Raw genomic sequence first — 18,344 nt, 5'->3', positions numbered from 1 at the left:
ACTGACCAATTCCTAAAGAGGAATTCAGTAAGGTAAAAAATAGCATTTCTGCATTCACTTTTTATTTTCATGGGGATCTTGTTTAACCTCAGCAAATGTGGAGGGATGACTGTGCATTGAAGACTCCTTTCTCCCTGTCTGTTTACATAGCTGCTTTGAGTCTTTCAGATGTCAATTTGTACCTGTACTCTTATACTATCCAATGTACTTTTCACATAATAATATCAGTAATAGTCAGTGCTCATAAAAAATAAAGAGCAATAGTTCCAAATTGCTTCCAAAAAAATCAGGGGATTACAGTTCTCATGGAAGTAACAAGCATCATCAGCTTCCATGAATTAAACAAAGAGTTTGTAAAAAAAAAAATCAGTTTCGTAACAGAACAATCTGCCCTACTTGTGAAACAGTGCTGGCATTAAGCATGAACCTAGAGATGGAAAATAATCCCTTTTTGCTACACTAAAAGAAGAATAATTAAGTGATAATACTGAATACTGTTATGTTTTCTGGCACACTGGAGCTCAGTTTGAGCATGATGAAATGAAGCTCAAATAGAACTTTCTGCCACATCCACTATATATCATTGAAAGACAACATATGGCTTTTAGTTAATCATTGCTGTTTCTCAAGAGGCTGTCAAAACATGTAATCTGCTAGAACGAGATATCATTTTAATACGAGTCCACTTCTAAGTGATCTTTTTATAGTTTAAAAAACCATGCTTTGGAACAATTATTTTCACACGAGCAATAAGGCATGCTAAATAATGCACATCAAGAACATCTCGTCATGAGAACGAGTAAATTCCCTGTTCATTAAACTGTACTGTGATATAGAAAGGGATGTTTTTCTCCTTGGGGTTTCATATGTCCGTAGATAGAAAGGTTTGTAGAAAAAGTGTTCAGTTAATCATCAATAAGTTTTTTAAAATCTAATTCAATTGGATTTACATTAAAAGGGAGAAAATGTACAACTATTCTTATGTCAGTGATGATTTAAATTCCAGTTATATAACAGCCTGAAAAGCCATATGTGAATGAAGCTGATGTAATTCATTGTTTTACATATACCTTGTTCATGATTTCAGTTTATAAGAGAAGGAAACAACTCCATGAAGTTCTGAAGACCCTATTATCTCACCCACCACACAAAAACATTTCTCGTCTCCCTCCATTAAAATCACCTCCTCGCCCCTGCCCTTTTTAAGTTTATGGATCCCCATTTTATTTCGATCCTCAAGGTTAAGAAGTCCCATATATAAGAGTTTCAACATTCAGTTTCCTGGGGCAGGGCTTTGGGCAGTGCAACTGGGCTCCAATTTGTAGCCCCTGGTTCCCCTTTACACCCTAAGATCTTATTCACAAATTAAATTGGGGTGATTTTAGCCTCAGAAAACTTAAAATCATGCCAATACATGGCAAAATGCAGTGCTCACAAAGGGGGGCAAGTATGGGAGCAAAATGAGAGGATTGCCCTCAATAAGAATACTTATTTGGGAGCAGAAATTTTATTTGGAAGAGCACATAGTTATGCCCCTGCTACCCCCAAAATGGTCAAAATCAATTGAAAATGTAACCAAAAGTGACATAATACAATTATATTATGTCATATCAAGTGAGCCAAGTCAGACCCTGGGAGGGAAAGTGAGTAAGTGAAAAATGCTCCCAATGCCTTCCACAGTTGTAAATCCCTGCTCTATGTGTGTCAGGCTGCCTTTAAATCAACAGAATCAGTCTTCCCACAAAGATTCAGCATGAGAAAGGGAAATTTGTTGTTTCTATAACATTATCTCTCATCCAGCTAATAAATAACTTGATGAATAACTAAAGTTCCTGCTGAAATTTCAACTTACCCTCCATGTGTTCCTATTTTTTCAGAGGCTTTAAAATGTCCCAGTTTCTATTTGGTCCTCCCACTTTCCCCCTTCATCCTCGGTTTATTTCACTTGGGGCAGTTTCCCTTCAAGTCATTCAATGAGGAAGAGAGGGGCAAGGCATTGTATTTGCTAGTAGCCTCGGGCAAAAACAAACTGCTGCAGCCTTTTCTAGCCTGTGTACTCTTCTTCATTAATAACTCTGGCCAAGACACATTTTGGTGCATCAAATGTTATTCCTGTTTCTGAGTATATTTGATCAGTTGATTCCAAAAATGTCTCCAGTTTTCCCTATCAGCTCAAGTTTTTGAGGTCCATAACACATGCCATATCTCAGTCTTTATCTGCTTGCCCATAGAAAACCATGATAGAGCTGATGTGGTCTATTAATGACATTTTCTGGATCAGTGCCAAATAACCTCAAGAACAGACCTAAAATCAACACACCAAGACTTTTTTTTTTGGTTGAGATGTGCAATTTTTGAGATTTCTAAGTTTTCTTGAGCATTTGTGCTCCAGTTTTCATCTGTGAAATTTTGAATAGTATGACCTGAATCATTAAATTGCATTTTAATGAAATGTAATTATTCCTTTAGATTGGAATCTCCCAATGTAACTGATAACTTGGTTGATTTTAACTAGCTGTCTTATATCTCTGACAACCTTTTGAATCCCTAGCTACTGCCAGCATGGCTATTGGCCCTATTGGTCAGAATATAGTGGAAGTTCTGTCACAAAAAGCATGTTTGCCAAGTTCGCTCAGATGGCAAAGGTCAAATACATTGTGAATGGATGAATATGCAGCTTTTTCAATCTAATTTCAACAGGCTTCAAAATCCAGTACTATGGTGAAGTCTGAATGAATAAAGCCTTTTCATGAATGAAGGAATTAAAACCTTCTGGACATAGGGCTTATCCAGAAAGGAAAAAAGGCCCTGGAGTTATTGAAACTTCTTGTTCTTTTAGTTTTGAGTTTACCTGCAAATTCAGAGTTTTGAATCCAAATTCTTTTTTAAAAAAAGATATCCAAGGTTACCCTTCCTTCTCTTCACACTGATCAGGTGTCACATCTAAACTTGGGTAATGTTTCAGAAATTGATTTTCACCCATTTCCATTTAGCCCCTTCTAATTATTATTCAGGAGATATAATCAAAACATTAAACGTCTTTTAGCAACATTACACTAGTTAAGCATTAGGATCATTTTCTTTTATTGCTAGCATTCCTCTTTCCCTTACTTGATTTCTATTCAATCTGGGTCCTGCAAAAAAAAAAAAGCTGTATTTCTTGATAGCGGGCACCTTTCAGCATAACACAAAGAGACAGCCATGGAGAGGTACATTTCATTTCAAGAAAGACTGGATTAATTTAAACTGACCTGGGGAGTGAGAATGAAAAGCCCTTGGTAATGCTTAGAGTTCCCTAGGAATACTGCAGGATGCAGAAAACATGATGTTGATCTCCAAAACAAAATTGGTTAGCATAGGAACAAACTCTGTGACTTCAAAGACTTTTTTCTTGACTGGAAGGAACTTGAAAAGTAAGCAGTCTTCCTTATGGTCATTCTAGCACCTTTCCTTAATATGTGGGGGGGGGGGGGGGGGATCTGTTTTTTTTTTTTTTTTTTTTTTTTTTTTTTTTTTTTTTTTTTTTTTTAAAATAAATTTTTATTTTTTAAAACACAAAAAATACATACCGTAGACATACAAAACATTTACAATTCCCACCACCAACACGAGGATTGTTTTCTTTTTACATATTCATTTCTTTATGAGACAATTTTTATATCTTTATCTTAATCCATTTCCAACCTATATACTATATAACATTTGTATCTTATTTCTTATGGCTTGATCTCCAGATTGATTCATGATATAGTTCTTTACCATTGTCCATCTTTCTTCCATTTCTCTTGTTCTATTTTCATTAGTTTTTACAACATTTAGTTTCACATTCATAATTTCAAATTCCATTTGCTCCACCATATATTGGTACCATTTATTTACTGTCCATTTTGATTTATCTTTCCACCCTAATACTATTACTGCTTGTGCACATTCAATTATTGCTTCTTTTATTTCCCTTTTATTTCCCATTTCCTCTCTTTTCCCTAATACCGCTATTTCCTTTGTTATGACCCACTCATTTCCTAGTATTTGATTTGACTCATTTTGTATAGTCTGCCAAAAATATTGTACATGTTCACATTCCCACATCATGTGCATAAACCGCCCTTTCTGATGACATCCATGCCAGCAGTGACTACTCCCCTTTTTATAGTAGTATGCTAATTGGCAGGGTGTACGATACCATTTGTGCAATATTTTCCTCCTCATTTCTCGTACTCTGGTATTCCTTTTCATCCCTATTGTCTCTACCACATTTCTCATCTCTTGTTCTGTGATTTGCAGCTCCGTTTCCCACATACTTTTCAGATCCCGTATTATACATCCATCAGCCTCTATGAGCATTGTATATATTTTGCTGGCCTGTGCCTTCTTTCCTTCCCCCTTTTCTCTTATTATCTTTTCAAAGGCGTTATCTTCTCTCTTAACCATATTAATATTTTCTTTTATTTTGCAATATGCACAGATTGCTCTTATCTGTAACCAATTTTCTTCTCCAAGCCATTGTTTAATTTTATTTTCTCTTACCGTTCCCTCTCTGTCATATAGTTGTTCTAGTCTCTCTATTCCTTTTTCCTTCAATGTTTGAATATTTCTATTCATATTTGATTCCTTATCCTTATTGATTATCCATACTGTTGACATTTTAGATTTTAAGCTACTTATTCTCCCTTGCCATTTCTTCCACACTTGCATTGTTCCTTTCATTGGTCCTATTAATTTATCTATATTTCTCTTATCCCATTTTCTAAAGATTATTTCTTCACAATTAACTCCATTCATTTCCTTTTCAAATCTCACCCATTTTTTATTTGTCACTTGTAATTCTATTGCTCTTTCAATTTGGAAGGCATCACTATATAGCTCTAGGCATGGACAGCCCCATCCCCCTTTCATTTCTTTTGCAATTATCAATTTTTTCCTTACTCTTGGTCTTTTCCCTCCTTCAACCCAATAATTTAGTTTCCTATCCCATTCCTTTAATTTTGCCATGGGAGGAATTCCTGGGAGAGCCTGAAATAAATACATCATTTTTGGAATTATCAATATTTTCAATGCCCTTATCCTAGACATCTGTCTCAAATTTTTATTCTTCCACCTACTCATTTGTTTTAACATTCTCTTCCATGCCATTCTATAATTTCCATCTATTATTTTATCAAGTGTCTTAAATATCCAAATTCCCAAATACTTCATCTTTTTAATACCCAATTTTAAACCTGATTCCTTCCTTATCTCTAATTGTTCCTTCGGTGGTGTATTAATAAATAATATCTCTGATTTCTCCATATTTACTGATAGCCCTGATACTTTTTTAAACTCCCTCAATATTATTTTCATTGATTTAATCATTTCCCTTGGTCTCTGTGTTAAAATTATTGCATCGTCCGCATACAGGTTCAATCTCAACTCCTCCTTCCTCCCAATCTTATACCCTTCCCATGTTTCATCCATCCTTATTTTATATGCTAGGGGTTCTATTACCAGAGCAAATAACATTGGGGATAATGGACAACCTTGTATGGTCCCGTTCTCAATTTGAATGTTTTCCGTTCTTTGTCCATTCACTCTAATACAAGCCGTATTCTCCCTATATACATTTTTAATCATTTCACAGAAATTATTCCCCAAATTTAGTTCTTTACATAATCTATACAGATATTCATGGTTTACTTTGTCGAAAGCTTTATACACATCTAACTTTAGAATTGACAATTTTCTTTTTGTTTTTGTCGCATGACAAATCACATTAACAACATTTCTTATTGGTTCACTGATACTCCGCCCTTTAACAAATCCATATTGGTCTTCTCCTATAATCTTTGGTAGAATAATTTCCAATCTATTTGCTATGATTTTCATGAATATCTTATAATCTTGGTTTACTAAACTGATCGGACGATATGATTCTGGGAGCTCCGGTTGTCTATCTGGCTTCAGAACTGGAATAATTTCAGAAAGTTTCCATGTTTCCGGGACAATACCTCTCATATATACCTCATTAAACATTTCAGCCATATATGGTACCAACTCATGCATAAAGGTCTTATAAAATTCTGCTGTATATCCATCTATACCAGGTGCCTTATATTGTTTCAGTCCTTTAATTACCTGAATTACTTCTTCCTGTGTTATTTCATCATTTAGCATAATTTTATCCTCCTCATTTACTTTATTCCCAATTTTTATTTCTTCATTATTCACCTGTTCTTTTTGGTACAACTCCCTGTAAAAATCTCTCATTATTTCTTCGAGTTCCTTTCTTCCATCTTTCACCAATCCATTTTTATCTTTAAGTTTTGTTATACATGACTTTTCCTTTCTCCTCTTTAAATATCTCACCATTTGTTTCATTGATTTTGTACCCCATCCATTAATTCGTTGCCTCACACTCTGTCTCATTTTGTTCCATTGCACCTCATCCATTAATTCCAATTCTTTCTTTTTCTGCCTTAATATACTATTTATATTTCTTCTCCTCGTTATTCTCAATTGTTCTTGTATTGATTCAATTTCTTTTATACATTTTTCTCTTTTCTCTCTCCAACTTTTCCTTATGTAGGACTCAATACTAAAACATTGACCTCTTAATACACTTTTAAATGAGTCCCACACCACAGTTTTAGATAACTCTCCATTATCATTTATTCTATAATATTCTTTTATCTCCTCCTGAAGCTTCAATTTATATTCATCTTTTTCTGTTACCACCGAATTATATCTCCAAATTCTTTGACTAATCTCATTACTCAATCCCAAGGTTGCAATCAGAGGACTGTGGTCTGACAAAAATATTGGTTTCCTTTCTACCTTCTTTATTTGGGCTTTGCTTGCTTTATTTAGTAAGATATAATCTATACAGCTAAATTTATTGTGTCTTGCTGAATAAAAAGTATCCCTAATACTTTGATTTGCGTGTGCATCCACCATATTAAGCTTATTTACATTTATTGCTTTTTTATTTTTTTTAGTTAAGTCCAAATTGAAATCGCCTGCCCAAATCAATGTCCCTTCCGCATAATTATCCAGCTTCTTTTTAGTATTCAATATATACTGTTTTGTGTTTCTGTTCGGTGCATATATCACAGCTAATGTTATTTTAACCTGATTTATCTTGCCTTTCACAAAAACTGTTCTTCCTTCCCTATCTCTTTGAACATCAAGCTCCTGAAATGGAACATTTTCATTGATTAGAATTGCTACCCCTCGTGAGTTCCCTGTCCCTCGAGATTCATAAATTCTATTCCATGTTTTATCTTTAATCAATTTATCCCTCCCCCTCTTTTTATGAGTTTCCGATAACATTATCACATTTATCCTACATTCCTTTGCCATTTTCAACATCCTATAAATCTTAAGATCTGCCATTCCATTTATATTCAGTGCCAATATAGTTAAATCACCCATTTGTTTTGTATAATTCCATTTTTATCTCTCCCCCTTGTCTCTTCAGTTTCTTTTCTTCTCCTCTCCCCCTTTTTGCCCCCCTCCCTGGATCCCCATTGTGCCCCTTTCCCCTCAGAGTCCAGTCCTTTCCCTTCTCCCATCAGAGAAGGACTCGAAAGAGTTCTATTCTCTTCCCTTCCCAGACTCCACTTGGCGGCTGCGTTGCCCTTCGCCAGTTCCCACACCTGCAAATTATTTTAACCCAGTTTATCAAAGTGGTTTTTTACATCTTGGATCTTGTTTCCATTCTCCTTGTTTCCTCTTTCAGCTTTTGCTTTTTTAGTTCTCTCAATTGTTTTTCCAAAGTTCGTATTTGGTCTAAGTCCATTTGCTTCAAATTTCTTAAGTCTATAGTCTCTTGTAAATCTTGACCATGCTCTCCTTCCCTATTCATCAAGTCTCCAATAACAGATATACTCTGAGTCGAGCATGATTCTATTTGCCCGCCTCTGTCTGCAGCTTCCAGCTCTGTTGATCTTATCTGTCCAGCTGCCTGAAGAGTGTCCTTGGCCTTCTTACTCCCCTTCTTTCTTTTGAAGCTTCTATGGACCTCTTCATTATCTGACTCCTCCGTCTCATCCGATACTCCCCCTTCTGTACAAAATCTCAGAAGTCTAAGCATGGTCTTTCCACTAGCCAAATCAGTAGCTTTATATAATTTACCATCTCTATAGACGATCAGGGTGGCAGGAAAAGCCCAAGTATATCGCTGGTTCTTCCCCTCCAGGACTTTTGTAATTTCTTTCATCTGTGCTCTTTTATCCAGTGTCTCTGATGAAAGATCCAGGAGAGGCCAGACCTTTTTACCTGCCAAGGTAAGGTCTTTTATTTTCCGAAGCTGATTATACACCTTTTCCTTCGTTGCCTCCCTTGAAAAACGGATCAAAATGTCTCTGGGTTTTTTTCTACCTCTGTAAGCCCAATGCGATCGTTCTATATCGTCCGGTGAGATTTCCATCAAAGTCTGTAGCCAACTGACAATATTTTGTTTTAAATTGTCACTCATCTGAAAATCCTGCCCTGCTGTTCTCAGGCGTATATTTGCTCTTCGTGACCGATCTTCCTGGTCAGCAATCTTGTTTAGGAGTTTTTGGTTTGCACTTTCTAAATGTTTTTTTAAGTTGGCTATTTCCTCTTTCTGTTTTCTAGTCTCCTCTTGCATCTCCATAAATTTACCTTCATACTGTTGCACCTTTGACTCCATTGATCCCAGCCGGGTGTTAATCATTTCAACTTGTTCTTTTAATTCATCATTCCCCTTCTTTAAGCTATCAGAGCTTATCTTTAGTTCATTCAATGTTTGTAATATTTGGTCCAGCTTCCGCCCCCATTCCACTCCCTCCGCCATTATGGCACTCACGTTCAGTTCTTTCCTTCACCCGGTCTTCTGATTTATTTTCTGAGGTTTCAAGTTTCAGACGCTCAAACTGCGATCTGCTTTGCTTCCTCTTTTTTCACGACCGGGTCCAGGTTGGAGAGAGAGATTTATGATCTTCCTGGGCTTTAAAAATAAGCTTTATTTCTTTTGCAGTTAGGGAGCTCTCTTAGGCACGTCTATCTTATCTGACGCATGCGCAGCATCCCGGGGGATCTGTTTTTTTCACCAAGGAATTCTAGGTATCACATGCAGTTGTTTTTCCCATGTTGTCTCCAAAATGTTAGGTTAATTGAAAAATTATGCTTAGACCCAGATCTTCCAGTGAGCTACATGCTGAATGTGACTTTGAGTCTAGGGGTGCATCTACATGGCAGAATTAATGTAATTTGACACTAGTTTAACTGTTATAGCTGAGTGCAATGGGATCATGGAAGCTGTAGTATTGCAAGGTTTTTAACCCTATAATAAATAATTATAAAATTTTATTTATAAGTTTTATTCTCCCCTAGGAGACTTGTAGTGGCTTACAACAAAGAAAAGCAATACAAAATAATGATAGCCACGCAATACATCAGAAATGAAGACAAATTATAAACAGAGCAAAACAGTAATAAAGAAATAAATCACACAACATATTAAATATAACTCAAAACATAAACCATAATTAAAATAGGTACTCGTTATCTCAAGTAATACAGTTAAAACATCCCAGGGTCAGCATTTAATTCCATTTAAGTCCTCCATCATATAAATTATAATTAGCTGTTATCAAAAGCCTGCTTCCAGAGCCATATTTCAGTCCTTTCCTGAAGACCATAAGTGTGGGATCTAGTCTGATCTCGCTGGGGAGAGCGTTCCAGAGCTGGGGGCCATGACCAAGAAGGCCCTTTCTCCTGTTTCTACCAGCTGTGCTTGTAACCTTCATTGCCATAAAGTTCTGGTGCTACATCAAACTATAATTCCTAGGATTCTATAGCAGTGAGCCATGGCATTTCAATTGATGTCAAACTGCATTAATTCTACATTGAAGATGCACCATAGATTTCAATGGTCCTAGTCGGACATGCGAAATGGGCCCTTTCAAACAAATTATAGCACTGTGGTCCCATCTTGCCATGGTTCCATCCTATGGTATCCTGGGATTTACAGTTTGGGGAGGGATGTATAAAATTTTCAACCAAACCGCAGGATTTCATAATATGCAGCAATGAAAATTAAAATGGATGCATGGTGCTATAACTGGGTGGTATGAAAGGATCCCTTGTTTAAGTATGATCAGATTTTCAATTTGTAGGATCTACTGGAACCTCAAGGTCAATAAACTGGAGTCAGATACAAAGTAGTGGCTCAGGGGTTTGGATGCAGAATTGTGGATGAAGGGTGTCCCCAACCTTTTTATGACTGCACAGCTTCCACTTTTTGTCTTTATCCTCTGCTAGCGGAAACTATTGTAGAAGCATCACAATCGGAAGCATGATGATGGAGGGTTGCAATGTTAGGTTACAGCAACATGTTTGCAGTAAACAGTGGAATAAAAAGCTTGAACTGGGAAAAAGCAGGATTCTTGTACAGCCAATTCTAATGTAGCTGTGGTTGCCTGCCTACAGCAAAGTAAATAGCAGTTGTCTGCAGAATCCATTTTGTGTGCTTTCAAATCATTTCTGACTCATGGTGACCCAAAGGCAAATCTATCATGGGGATTTCTTGACAAAATTTGTTCAGCCTTTCTTTTCTCTGAGGCAGAAAGAATGTGATTTGCCCAAAATCACTCAGTGGGCTTCCACAGCTGAGTGGGAATGCTGGTCTCCAGAGTTAAACCACTCCACCATCCTGGCTCCATCCAGGCTTTCAAGGTCATTTTGAATTGTGCCAGGAAAGTCTCTAGCAGCCAGTAGCTTGTTGTTGTTGCAACGAGGGAATTGTGCCCTTCCTGGATCCAGATCCAATCTGGCTACAGCTCTTTGGACCAGCTGTAGTTTCCAAACATGTTTGCAAGGCAGCCCCATATAAAGCCTCTTACATTAATCCAAATGTGATATGATTTAAGCATATGTCACTGTGGTCCAGTCAGGAAACACAGGGAACTTGTGCAGTTTACATACTTGTGTCAATGCTCCCCTCACATCCAGGTTCAATGCTGAGTTTAGAAGTATACTCAAACAGCAAACCTGTGCCTTCAGAGGGAATGTCACTCCCTGAAACACAAAAAATTTTCATTGTACATTTTTTTCTCAGAAAAGATTTTGACACAGAAATGATGTTTCTTGGAGAATAAATTTAGTTTTCTATACAAAGGCAACACATGAAAATATTGTGCAGAATCCATCCCAAATCATAAAGATTCTTGTCCAGAATTCTCTTTGTCAGGGTTTCCTGACACGCAAGCAACATGTTTTTCAACTGCTTTTTCACAATTTTCAAATATTCTTTCTATTCCTACCATGAACCCACAGTAAAATTCTTTGTGAAAATGTATCAAGTATAAAGCAGAGCTGTTCTAAGTTTGGAACTTTGAAGTGTTACAACTGCATGAGTGAAAGCAGATGTACCAAATATTCAGTACAAGAGAGAGTGAAAAACACAGAGAAAGTGTGCACACATACTTTGTTTCTTTTATGAATGATGCCATTTGTCCGCTGATGGGAGTTTGGAGTCTTGCAGGCCTTTTATTCCATTGAAATACCTCCCTTGGTTGGCAGTAATCACCACTTGAGCCCCAGGAAAGGTGGACAAGCTCAGCAGCCACCGTTTGTGTGGAGTGGGAAAGAGCCATGTGCTGCCCCCGTTTCTTTTGAATGGCCCTGAAGACTTTTTTGTCTTTCCACTGGCATAGGGCAAGGGCTCAGGGCAACTTGTGGTAAGGAACTTGCCAGCACTTTGACGTTCCCTACAGAGAAAGAAATCTGGAGATCCTGTAATACCTGCATTGCTGTTTTTGAAAGTACATAAAGAAATTACTTCTAGGCAAAGAGCTTAGATGGGTTATATGCAAACAGTTCTTCCTGCCACAATGTTTATTGTTTGTTTTACCCAAACACATTTGTTTGTAGATACATTTCCACAAACATCTATAGAATGTTAGCATTTTGGCATGCATTTTTGTTCGTTTAGGAAATTTATGTCACAAAATTCTGTATGTAAAAGGGTCCTCATTGTGTTCAACCCATATCATTGTCTTGATGGTACTCAGAGTGTAGAATTAATGCAATTTCACCCCCCACTTTAACTGCCATGACTCAATGCTACCAAATCCTGGGAGTTGTAGTTTGGTGGGGTTTCAACGCCCTTTGGCAGAGAAAGCTAAAGATCTTGTAAATCTGGAATTCCCAGGATTCTATAGTATTGAGCTATGATAGTTAAGGTGGAATCCAACAACATTAATTCTATAGTGTAGATGCATCTGTAGTTACAACTGTTATTGGAGGCTTAACCAGAGGCTGCAGAGAAGCGGAGTTTATTCTCCAGGAATCTGCTTCCTCAACATAAGGGACCCAGTCCCTTATTAAGATCTTTGATGCTGATATAAGACCTAGTTCCCTGTAACGGGAGGAGGTTGAGGTTAAGAAGAAGGCCTCACTGTGTTACTCCAAACGCCAGCGCCATTGCAGTTACTACCAACTGCCATCTCACACCCACCTTCTGAACCTACCATCTGGAGATGCCATCAACACCAGGAGATCCGGGGGTCAAAAAAATAATTAACATCTATATAGACCACTCGACTAATATTTTATATGTCAGATAAACATAAGCAAAATGCTGCATTATGATGAGGTCACTAGGTGGCAGTAAATGCAAGCATTTCCATTCAAGTAATGCAGCATAGGCAATGCAACTCAGATGGCATGTATTATATGGCTGTGTCCCAAACTTTTCTTTCTCTGGAAAAGCACCACGGAACAGGCTTGGAGGGAGAAGATATTTGAATGCCCTGAATATCAACCAACTATGTGCTAAATTCAGAACTTGATGCCCCATCAATCTGGAACAATTACTTTTTGACTACAGCTCCCAGAATTTCACCCTTAAGTATGGCCAATGGTCAAGTGTCTTCATCCTCTCAACCTTTATATTCTGCAGCTCTCCATTTAACCCAAAGATGGAAACATGTCATGAAGTTGGAGGATGATTTTTAACACCTGCTGAACCTTATTGGGCCACACCACTAGGTCTATAGTGACCAAAACGACATGTCCCATTACCAGAAGTTACTCTTGATGCATTTTGTTGTTGCTGTTTTAAGGCAAGGTGATATTGAATCAGCTTTTCACAAGCCAAAGCACTTTCTCAAAGGCTGTTCTCAGTCCTGCTTTTTTCTTGGAAAAAGGTAATAAGCACCTGGGAGGTCAGGGGAAAGCACCACATGAACAGTCAATGAGCCACACAATTTCCTGATCTATCCCTACTTTTTCCAAATCTCTGGAGGTGCCTGGAGAAGTTCTGCCTGTATCTGTATGAAATATTTTCAGTGATGGAAAATCTCAAATGGAATTAATTTGCATTTGTATGTAGTAGCAGAGCTTAGGAAAATTTCCCAGCCAGTATGGCCTTTGGGAGTTCCTAAGAGTTACAATCTGAAAAAGATACGTATTTTAGGCCTTACAGCTACTGTATCTGAAGAAGTGGGCTTATAACTATGAAGGCGCACGCAAAAACGAAAACAGTCTTAAAGTTATTGCCATATATTTTTCTCCTCCTTCTGCTCCCTTCCTCCTTTTTATGCTAGATATAATCAGTATAACACTGACTACTGGAAATGTATGTGAACTATATTGCAAACTCAGGAAAACCGCTGTTTAATAGAACTATAATAATAATAAAACTTTATTTATATTCCACCCTATCTCTCCAAGGGGACTCATGTTTCATGCAGAAGGGATCCTTTCATGCAGAAGGGATCAAATGACTGTGCAGAAAACTTCCAATGAATAATTACAATTGTCTTGTCGGTATGCTGGCTGGGGGAATATGGGAGTTGTAATGCATAAAGGTTACTTCCCAAAGGTCTAGAAGCTGCAGCATATTCCATTTGTAACAAGACATCCAGAAAGACAGTCAACATTAGCGAGCAGGGTAGGATAGTATGAATTCAGGGAAACAAGATCAAAGGATACAAAACAAGTCTAATAAGAAAATTCTAACTAGCCAGGCTGTCTGCTAAATTATCCATTGGAAAATTCAGTGAAATCAAATACTATTTGATATGTTTGAACCAGAAAGTGTTCAACATTATAAATTTAGGTGTCATAACCACAACTGCACATGATGAGATATCAAATATTTAGTCATAATTGATGTGACCATAGAGGGCAAAATGGGGACATTATCACTCTGGTTGAGAAATGCTCCCTCCAGCCGATTTTTTCCTTCAGTAACTAGCATTGCAGAAAGTGAGACATGGAGAACTATTTACATCAAGAGCTCTTATATTAACTGTGCTCACATTCTGTTAGCAACTTTATTTTTTCACCTTTCTTTTAGATGCCTTAAGTATATTTCTGAAAGTTCAACTTATAATTTAAACTGTGGTTTTGAAGAAAATTTCATTGAGTAGAATTCTTATTGAAGAGCAATGTCCTCATTTTTCCCTGGCAGCTATACCCCTGAATGATATTACATCCTTTGTCGTGATTGCAGCACATTTCCTGTTGATGACTACATTGTCAATCTATCTTATTTATCACCCCATAGTGGCATTGAGCCTGAAAAGAATGATATTCTGATGGCATCTTTTGCCACTGCAAACAAGACAGTAATTAAATTGATCTTTGAACACCTGACCTGCTAGCTATGAAGAATCAAAAACAGGGAAAATTAGAATGGCAATAATCATTTAAGTTGTCATCTTGAGCCATGGACCCAATATAAATACAATAGGATCGTGGGATTTGTAGTTTGATGAGATACTGCAGTGCTGTGGCTGAGAATTTCAATTGCACCTCCTTAGACTGGAAATCCCAGATTTCTATAAAATGGAGCCAAAATGTTCAAAGGGATATCAAAGTGCTATAATTGCTAAGTAGAAAGGAGTCCCAGTTTACCATTATGCTTAGGTGTAGATCTAAGAAAGAAGGGGAAGATTCTGGCCTTTGGAGGAGTCACATCAGACATGGCAAAAACAAATACTATATACCATAGAGACAATAGGGAACTTGTTCCAGCTGGCAGTATTGAAACTCATACTTGAGAACCAAAGTTCATAGCCACTGGTAGCTATTGGTTTCCATGGTGAGTGGGGCAATTGATCTGCTTTGGGTTTAAGTCTAAACTTTAAGAAAACTACCCAATTTGGTGAGCCCTATCCTCAGAAGAGTTTCAAGCTCCTGGGATTGATCCTGTTAGGTATGAACTAAAACCAAGAACGGATTCACTAATATGGAAACCACCATCTCTATGATTTATAGCTGCACAGTCTGAGAATCAGTCTGATTCTATCTGTATTGCCAAAGCTGTATTGCTTAAAGGCTGCTCTGCTTGCCTTCTACAGTTTTCAGTAAGTCTGATGTAGATCAGGTGAGTGATAGTGATAGATGCAAAGTGACCTGATGGGGTTCATGGTTGAAGATCTAGGTCTCACTATTCCAATCCAACCTGATCTTGCTGGATGATGCAATATGGCATTTTCTCCTTTGCTTGAAGAAAGATGACTACCAAGATGCTTTCAATCTTGAAATGTCATTATATACTAGTATTACGAGGCCTCTGCACATATAATAACTTTATAATAATAATAACTTTATTTTTATACCCCGCCCCATCTCCCCGAAGGGACTCGGGGCGTCTTACATGGGGCCAGGCCCGATAAAACAAACAAAACAGTAACAAAGCAATAAAACAATTATCCCAGTAAAAAACATCAACATCAATAAAAACAATCATTAAAATCAACAAGCAGGATACAGTGTTAAAAACAGGAGACTAATTCGTAGATCCCAGGCGAGATGCAGAGTGATACGAAATGGGAAAAGGAAATTTCACAGTTGGACAATAAAGTGCGGTATAAAATGGCAAGACAACAACAATGGGACTATTATGGAATGGACAGATAGATCAATCCAGCAACAACTAAACATCGAAGGCCTTTTGGAAGAGCCAGGTTTTTAAGCTCTTCCGGAAGGAGAGGAGGGTAGGGGCCTGCCTGATCTCTCTAGGTAGAGAGTTCCAAAGCCGGGGGGCCACGACGGAGAAGGCCCTCTCTCTCGTCCCCACCAACCGCGACTGCGAGGGTGGTGTGAGCGAGAGAAGGGCCTCCCCCGATGAGCGAAGAGAACGTGTGGGTTCATAGAGGGAGATGCGGTCTCTAAGGTAGGTGGGTCCCAAACCGTTTAGGGCTTTGTAGGTGATAACCTGCACCTTGAATTGGGCCTGGAAAGTAAATGGCAGCCAGTGGAGCTCCTTAAACAGAGGCGTTGAACGCGACCTGTAATTCGCTATATGTTCTAAGTATTAAACAGTCAACCGAGATATATACTCTCAAAATCAAGCCTATTTCCTCTCACATAGTGGGATTTTTCAGAGTTGCATGCTTCAGCAATCTCATTTACAAATTAAACCTGAATTTACCTTTCAGTGGACAATCTAAAAACATGATACACTAAATACAAGATACATAAGGGGGTAAAACCACCTACTATGACAGACATCTTTCACCACATGAAGGAACATCCAGAATAATGGCAACAAACTATACTATTATATATAAATTGTATATAATTGTATAATACAATGCACACAAACACATACTTTATCATTAATTTGGCAATTTCAATTTTGGCTTGTACTTTTAGCTATGCTGTTTACATTTATTTTCATACTACAAATGAATTTTAGATATTTTAGTAATATGTTTTTAGTGTAAGTATTAGCAAACTTTGATACTGGATTGTGTTTGATGATATGCATTATAAAAAGGTAAAGGTTTCCCCTGACGTTAAGTCCAGTCGTGTCTGACTCTGGGGGTTGGTGCTCATCTCCATTTCTAAGCCAAAGAGCCGGTGTTGTCTGTAGACACCTCCAAGGTCATGTGGCCGACACGACTGCATGGAGCGTCGTTACCTTCCCGCCAGAGCGGCACCTATTGATCTACTCACGTTGGCATGTTTTCGAACTGCTAGGTTGGCAGAAGCTGGAGCTAACAGCGGGTGCTCACTCTGCTCGGTTGGCAGAAGCTGGAGCTAACAGCGGGTGCTCACTCTGCTCCTGGGATTTGAACCTGGGACCTTTCGGTCTGCAAGTTCAGCAGCTCAGCGCTATAACACACTTCGCCACTGGGGCTCCATGATATTTGTACGATAACAAATATACTGTATTATATTTGTTACAATTGCAATAGCCATTGGCTCAACACAAATAAAAAATTGTTTAATATGTTTTGATGTGCTAGATTTGAACCACAGTGATTTTCAGCGTGCTCTTGGATGTTGCTGGATTCTAATAAGCTCCCAGATAAGTTTAATGTAGTTTGCTATTTTTTATAATGTCAGAAGTGACTTTAGAACACAATGCAAGTCGCTTCTGGTGTGAGAGAATTGGCGTCTACAGAGACATTAGCCTGGGCAATGTCTCTGCTGGGAGGCTTCTCTCATGTCCCCGCAAGCTAGAGCTGACAGATGGGAGCTCACCCCATCTTGCGTATTCAATCTGGCAACCTTCAGGTCAACAACCCAACCTTCAAGTCTGCAGTCCAGCCGACACAAAGGTTTAACCCAATGGGCCACCACGGCTCCAACTGTCTGTGATTATAGGAGGGGCTAACTATCAGCTGAATTCAAACAAGTCTCTCCAAATTGCATATTCCTTGAAATTCAGTGTCAGCTCTCTTCAGCATGCACATTATAGGTTTATTTGTCCATACACGGAAGGAAGGAAGGAAGGAAGGAAGGAAGGAAGGAAGGAAGGAAGGAAGGAAGGAAGGAAGGAAGGAAGGAAGACAAGAGAAACACAGTGTCTGCCTCATCTGCACCATCAGATTTCCAACTGGAGCAAGAACACACAATCCTCATAAAATATCACATTTCACAATTTCTTTTTAATTGCTCTCTCAACCCTTCCTATTAGTGTATATCGGACAACAAGATAGAAAGGACACCCCAAAAGTATGCATGTTCCTTCATAATGTTTGTCATGATGAAAAATGTTCTTTTCGTTCACCCACAGAAAAGAACAGAAAAAATAGGATGAATATTTCTACCAGCTACTGATTCTAGCACAGTAGGAGAGAGGCATCTGCTGAGTTCTGATGCAATTTCTTTTATTCTGCTGCCACCTGGTGTCAGTATCTGGAGGAGCGTCTGCTTTCAACAAACACACATGCAACTGATGGTTTAAATAAGCAATATTTCTAGGCATGCTCAGCCCTTGGCTAGGAAACTGCTCTATTCAAACCACGTTTTGATCTTCCAGTGCTCTTAATATTGGTCTCTTCCAGAGAACAAATGAACACACACGATACTGAGCAAAAATAATAACAAGGCCTCTTCTCACAGTTTTTTTTGGGAGGAGACCTTTGACCTCTTCACAC

At 38.1% G+C, this 18,344-nt stretch overlaps 1 non-coding gene across 1 annotated transcript; it reads left to right on the top strand.

The window, feature by feature from the left end:
• Positions 1-508: 508 nt before the first annotated feature.
• LOC134299833 (small nucleolar RNA SNORD64) lies at positions 509-566 on the top strand. The gene has a single exon (XR_010007072.1). It is a non-coding gene; the product is annotated as a small nucleolar RNA SNORD64 (small nucleolar RNA).
• Positions 567-18,344: the final 17,778 nt, after the last annotated feature.

This window comes from Anolis carolinensis, chromosome 5 (genome assembly GCF_035594765.1).
Source record: "Anolis carolinensis isolate JA03-04 chromosome 5, rAnoCar3.1.pri, whole genome shotgun sequence".
In the NCBI taxonomy this organism is placed as follows: Eukaryota; Metazoa; Chordata; class Lepidosauria; order Squamata; family Dactyloidae; genus Anolis; species Anolis carolinensis.
This window is presented reverse-complemented; position numbering and strand designations above follow the sequence as displayed.